Source organism: Aulonocara sp. 'chitande type north' Nkhata Bay, linkage group LG2 (genome assembly GCF_057382095.1).
Source record: "Aulonocara sp. 'chitande type north' Nkhata Bay isolate Kocher_YH1m ecotype deep benthic linkage group LG2, A_spYH_male_GT1.1, whole genome shotgun sequence".
Lineage (NCBI taxonomy): Eukaryota > Metazoa > Chordata > Actinopteri > Cichliformes > Cichlidae > Aulonocara > Aulonocara sp. 'chitande type north' Nkhata Bay.
In genome coordinates, this window is record NC_141345.1 from 11,719,940 (window position 1) to 11,725,879 (window position 5,940).

Genomic DNA, 5,940 nt, shown 5'->3' on the forward strand with positions numbered 1-5,940 from the left:
CCTTATTTTGCAGAGAAGCTATCTGATTATTAAGTCAGAATCAGAATACTTTATTCATCCCGAGGGAAATTAGGGTTACAGCAGGCAGCACGCTAATGGCGCATGCGCACTTAGAAAGGAACCTTCTGACCAACTTTACACAAACATCACATTGGGCAGACATGTCAGAAAGGTAGGCTGATAGGAAAAAACAACGAAAATACACTACATGAGGTAAGAGGAGAAAAAAAAAACTCCACTCAGACTGAGCTCCTAGTGGGAGAACAGTTTGATAACAGAAAAAACACCTCAGCACAAAAGCACACCATAGAAACACAAGACAAGCAACAGGGGCGGGTAAAGGGTAAGAGAGAGCCGGTGTAGACAGCGCATCCGGTCCTGCAGCATCTGTGCTGGTCCAGTTGACTGCTATCTTCCCCGGTAGGGCACAAGCATCGAAGGCGTTGGAAAGGGAGGGGGGATGAGTGAGTGCTTATCAGTGTAAGTGTGTGTGTGTGCGTGTCCATAGTTTAGCTAAGTGATGACGTGACGAATCCTACTTCCGGGCCTAAAGTAGTCTGCATTTAATATGGCTTTTGTGTTGTTAACATGTTTAATGCTTTGTATTTTCTTCTATTTAATCTCAAAAAGCTCCTAAAAAAAGTCAGTGATCACCGTTGACCTCCCTCGGCTTTTATTACCGCTCAGTTTTTAAAACCTTAGGATGTAACTACAGCACAGCCCATGCAGCAGCATATGAATGACTAACCTAGCGGTCACGTTGCACATCATTATATACCAGCTAGCCAAACTTCAGTAACCCTACAAATGTCACTGCTGTTTGGTTTTCTTTCTTCATTTATGTTGGAAGTGATAAGAAAGCTGTTTTAATTTGTTTCCAAACCGCCGCAGTCAGGACATGCTATATTGTATTTAGATGGAAGCTAGCGAGCTAACTTCCTGCTAACTTCTAACTCCATTAAATGTCATAAATTCCGTTTTCATGGATGCCTGGATGTTAAACTCAGTTGTTACACCTGGTAGAGCAGAATGCTGATAATTTTATTAAAGATGAAAGACTTAAGACAGTGTTTTAACTCTCAGTAATGCCACAGTGATCATTTGATATATGGACCTGCAGCAGAGTTTAGGCCCAGACACGGCTAGTGACGTCAGACTGAACGATCGGATAGCGTCGAGCCGCTGTTTATGTAAACCAATCAGCTATAACATTATGACCACTTGCCTAATATTATGTTGACCCCCTTTTTGTTGCTAAAGCAACCGTGTGTTCCCCTGGTGAGCAATGCACACACCCAGCCATTCATGTGACATTTAAGAATGTGCGATTTAGACAGATTCCACTCTTGCATTGCTCTGTGATTCAGTTTTGATGCTCCGTGTCCATTTTTGACGCTTTCAGCTGTAGAAAAGGATCTACTGGGGCACCCTGACTGCAGCTATGTAGCCCCCTACACAGTAAATCATGATGTGCTATTTATTCTGACACTTTTCCACCAAAACTAGCATGGACTTTTTCTGTAGCAGGTCTTTTGGATCAGACAACATGGGTCAGACTTTGTTTCCCGTGTGCATCAGTGAGCCTTGGCCACTCGTCCCATACGGTAAAAAAATATATTTTAAAATACATTTTGAAATATATTTCAAAATATACAAAAAATGGCCAAAAAATATATGTGCTAAAATACATTTTAAAATATATTTATATATTTAAAATGTATTTTAGCACATATATTTTTTGGCCATTTTTTGTATATTTTGAAATATATTTCAAAATGTATTTTAAAATATATTTTGAAATATGTTTATGTATTTTGAAATGTATTTTAGCACATATATTTTTTGGCCATTTTTTGTATATTTTGAAATATATTAATAAAATATGTTTCAAAATACAATTTAAATTTATTTAAAATCATTCAAAAAAATATAAATTTAACCCTTCATATATTTCTAAGAAAACACATTCACATGTAACATCTGAAAGAAATCTTTATTTGATGTTTAAAACATACATATAGCATATCAATCAAGCAAGGAATATTCATTTTATAAGTTTATTCTCATTACATACTTAAACATTCTAAAAGAAACACACACACATATACATATATGTGTATATATATATATATATATATATATATATATATATATATATATATATATATATATATATATATATATATATATATATAAACACATACACACACACACATATGTGTGTGTATGTGTATATGTGTGTGTGATTGTATGAACATAAGTCAGCATACTTAAAATGTAATTTCTTTTCCTTTTCCAGCAGTCTCAGTTACCCCAGCTTTCACGGCAATCCTCAAAGCCCTTCTGGACACGCTGGGAAACCCCTTCCTTACCGCCACTGTAACAAACAAAAGTCACAGTTCTATTACTTTTATCAGAGTTAAAATACAAATGTGATTTATGTTAGCTGGCTTCATTTAGCAAACAGATATTTCTGTTTATATAGATACAGATATTAATACAGATATATTTTACGCATAATTTTACCTCTTTTTTTTCCTAGATGGGAAGTCTATCCAGTTCACATTACAGTAATGCTAACACCCCTTTTGGTCGTCTCTCCTTACCTTCCAGCATTCATAAATCTGTTGACCTTCTTTGTTTGAGACCAACCACTACAATGCATCATCACCTATTTGTATTAGTAACTTACTTTACAACCTATTTTAATGGTTGCAAAGTAAGTTACTTGTGCTGTATGCAATTTTAGATACACAGAAAGTCTTCACTTACTATATATGGCTGTCATAGTGTCCTTATCAAGGGCAGTTCTTCACTCTGCGCCGATGTCCGTTTTGCTCTGTCCTCCTATAAAAAGCATGAACATTTGAGTGTTTGACTAGTTTTAGATTTCCAAAAATTTGATATTTGTACAACTAAACATTTGAACTACAATATATGCTATTGAGCGATACTTTTATGGGTAATTTTTGGTAAAGAAACTGGTGACAGAGTTGTAGGCTTTTTAAAGTACTATTAGCTAACCATTTGAACTGACTTTCAAAGCTGATTACCTTTTAAATTGCTGTGGATCAAAACCTCCAGTGGGAAGGCGGCCATTAGAAGAACACGCACCATTGAACCTGAAAATAACAAAAACAAACAAAAAACAGAACAATATATAAGAGTCCGGTAGGGTAATAAATCTCTTCTGAAGCAATATAGTTCATTTTGGGTGAAAAACAAAACATTCCTCTAAAATATATATACTGACATCAGCAATCAACATCATGATTGTAATTATTTCCTTTTTAGTACATCTACTGCTGTTTGCATGTGTCAAGCACTACGACTGTATCTATGCATATGCAATGTCTAAGCAGTAGTATTGGTCTGAATGACAACAAACCTAACTAGTGTTTTGGAAAATCTGTTAGAAAACAGTTATTTCAATAATTATGATTAGCATGTGACACAGACACCGCATAAAAAACTACAACAACAAATACTTACTTTAGGAGGATGGGGGAGGGCAGCATGAGGTTGAGACTTTGACATCTGTAAAAAACAAATTCATGTATTACAAACAAGTCACTTAAAAATACATTAATGTGGCAGACTGTTCCCTGTTCAGATGCAGTGTATAAGTACAATCAGGGCTGTCACAACAATGGGGTGGGGCCAAGTGGCTGCAACCCTAGGTACAATGTGCAGGTATATATAATTACATATAATATATGTGAATAAAGCAAGAATCTGTTTAGGTTAGTCACTGTGCTGACTGATGCTTGCTAGGTTTATATGATTGCAAACTGCACAAAAACAACAACAGCAACAACATTAATGACAATGACAAACAAAATTACTTACATTTATGTAAATCTCACATTAGGAAGATCTGCATTCGATTTCATGGGCTGAAATAAATAGGCAGAAACATTACTGCTAAAAAAATAAAAAACAAAAACTCTAAAAAGCCTAAAAATGACTTAAAAAGCAAGGAAATGTGGAACATTGTAATTAGCGAACATTAATAAAGCATAACTGTTCTTTGTTTCTAACCTTGGTAAGTACTCTGTAGCCAGAAGGAGAGGTAGGATTTCTGTGAAAGCCAAATTAAATGTGAATAGGCTTTGATAGTTATTGAGAAGGCAGAATAATAAGAAAAGGCAAAAGTACGTCACAATATAATTAATTAAGTTACATATTTTGATTACCAAATTATGGAAGCGTGGAGCTGCCACCCAGGCAAAAGAAAAATAGAGCTGTATCACGTTATGACGTGAAATGTTTATTGTTCTAACATTATGCTTTTCATGTTTGTATAATATAATATCACGTTATTATAATATACATAATTGTCACGTTCGCACAATATTGTACGGACGTGATAATTATGTACATTTTTCGTACAATGTTGTTCAAACATGTTGTTCAAACATGATAGTATATTGTTAGAACGATAAACTTTTCACGTTATAACGTGATATACTTATATTTCTCTTTTGCCTGGGTGGCAGCTCTACGCTTCCGTTCCAAATACACGAGAATAAAGTTATATGGGAAAAGGCACCTGCTAGCTTGATGATGGAGGCTTCTTAGACTGGCCACCCGCCTTGGCTTCTTGTCGCCACTCCATGAAATAAAGGTCCGTTTCCTCCATGCCGGCTAATTATTCATCCTCATTAAAATCTCGTATATGTTCAGTTGGCAGAATTGAGAATTTTACATCTTCCAACCACTTAATTAACGCGAACATAATCGGCTTGTTTCTTCCCGTCTCCTGTATCCGGCCGTTCCTCTCGCTGTCAAATTTCGCGCCTCAGAGACGTCGTTATTTTTCAAAAAAAAAAAAAAAGAAGAAAGAAAGAAACAGCAACAACTACTAAAGAGAGTTTTTGCACGTTCATTGCACATTTGTGGGAATGTTTAAATATTTAATTTTTATTAATTACTTTTCATTATATCTTTATTTTTTAAACCACCGTGGCAATGTGCATGCGCATACACTCCTGCACGCAAAGGGCTTTGGAGTTGACGTAATGTCGCAATGCATTGTGGGAGCGCAGCACCATCTTGGCAGGTCACGAATCAAAACAAGATTGCTACGAACCATTCTGAAACGTAGCTCAAAAGAAAATGACGGTATAGAGACAGATTCTGTCCAGATGCAAAGAGACGGTACTTGATTGTTGAAATGTGGACCCGTATGAAATATAGCCGTGGAGTAGAAACCCTGAAGACCAAACCGCTATTGACTTAGCATGATCTACTCTCATACCTTGTCTGTGGAGTCAGAGCATACACGGCGCACCAATTTCGCAATTATAAATCTCTGGAGGCGCACATCCAATTCACCAAGGACTGGGTACAAGATTTGGCTATTTTTAAGCCTCCACGTTGTGAGTACGGCGTCATTCAAGCAAAGGTAAGTCAGCTTGAGTACTGCGAGTAAAATGCGTTTGATTCCCCCCAACATTTAAATTAGTGCTAGTAAAACTTCATTCGTGAGGGGGAAATTACAGTGAGAACATGTAGAGGCTCTGTTAGAGGGATAACATAGTGAGTTCAGTGCATTGATGTGACATTGTCCTGAAGGATTTAGTTATTCTTTATGGTTAAAGAAATTGCCCTAATTAATTCATATTTATTATAAATAATCCTAATTACACATCTTGCACACAAGAATTTCACTCACATGTGCTGTACCAATGTACCTGCACATGTGATGTGACAATAAAAAGTGATTTGATTTGTGATTTGATTTGACTTGCTTCCTTGTTTGTGTCCTGTGTCACTAAAAATACATTCATTACATACTTTAGGTTCATTTTTTGCTGATAGGTTTCTAAAAAGAAACATGCAGATTTAGAATATAACATGCAGCGTTCTATAGATGGATACATAAAAACACTTTATTTGTTACATTTATGATAAATGGATTTGAAAGTAAATAAAACA

General features: G+C 35.8%; 1 long non-coding RNA gene across 1 annotated transcript; it reads right to left on the minus strand.

Annotated features, from left to right (window-relative positions):
- Positions 1-2,246: 2,246 nt before the first annotated feature.
- Positions 2,247-4,504, minus strand: LOC147337459 (uncharacterized). Its single transcript, XR_015124789.1, has 3 exons — positions 3,054-4,504; positions 2,773-2,847; positions 2,247-2,377 (listed from the first exon to the last, which is right to left on the minus strand). It is a non-coding gene; the product is annotated as an uncharacterized LOC147337459 (long non-coding RNA).
- Positions 4,505-5,940: the final 1,436 nt, after the last annotated feature.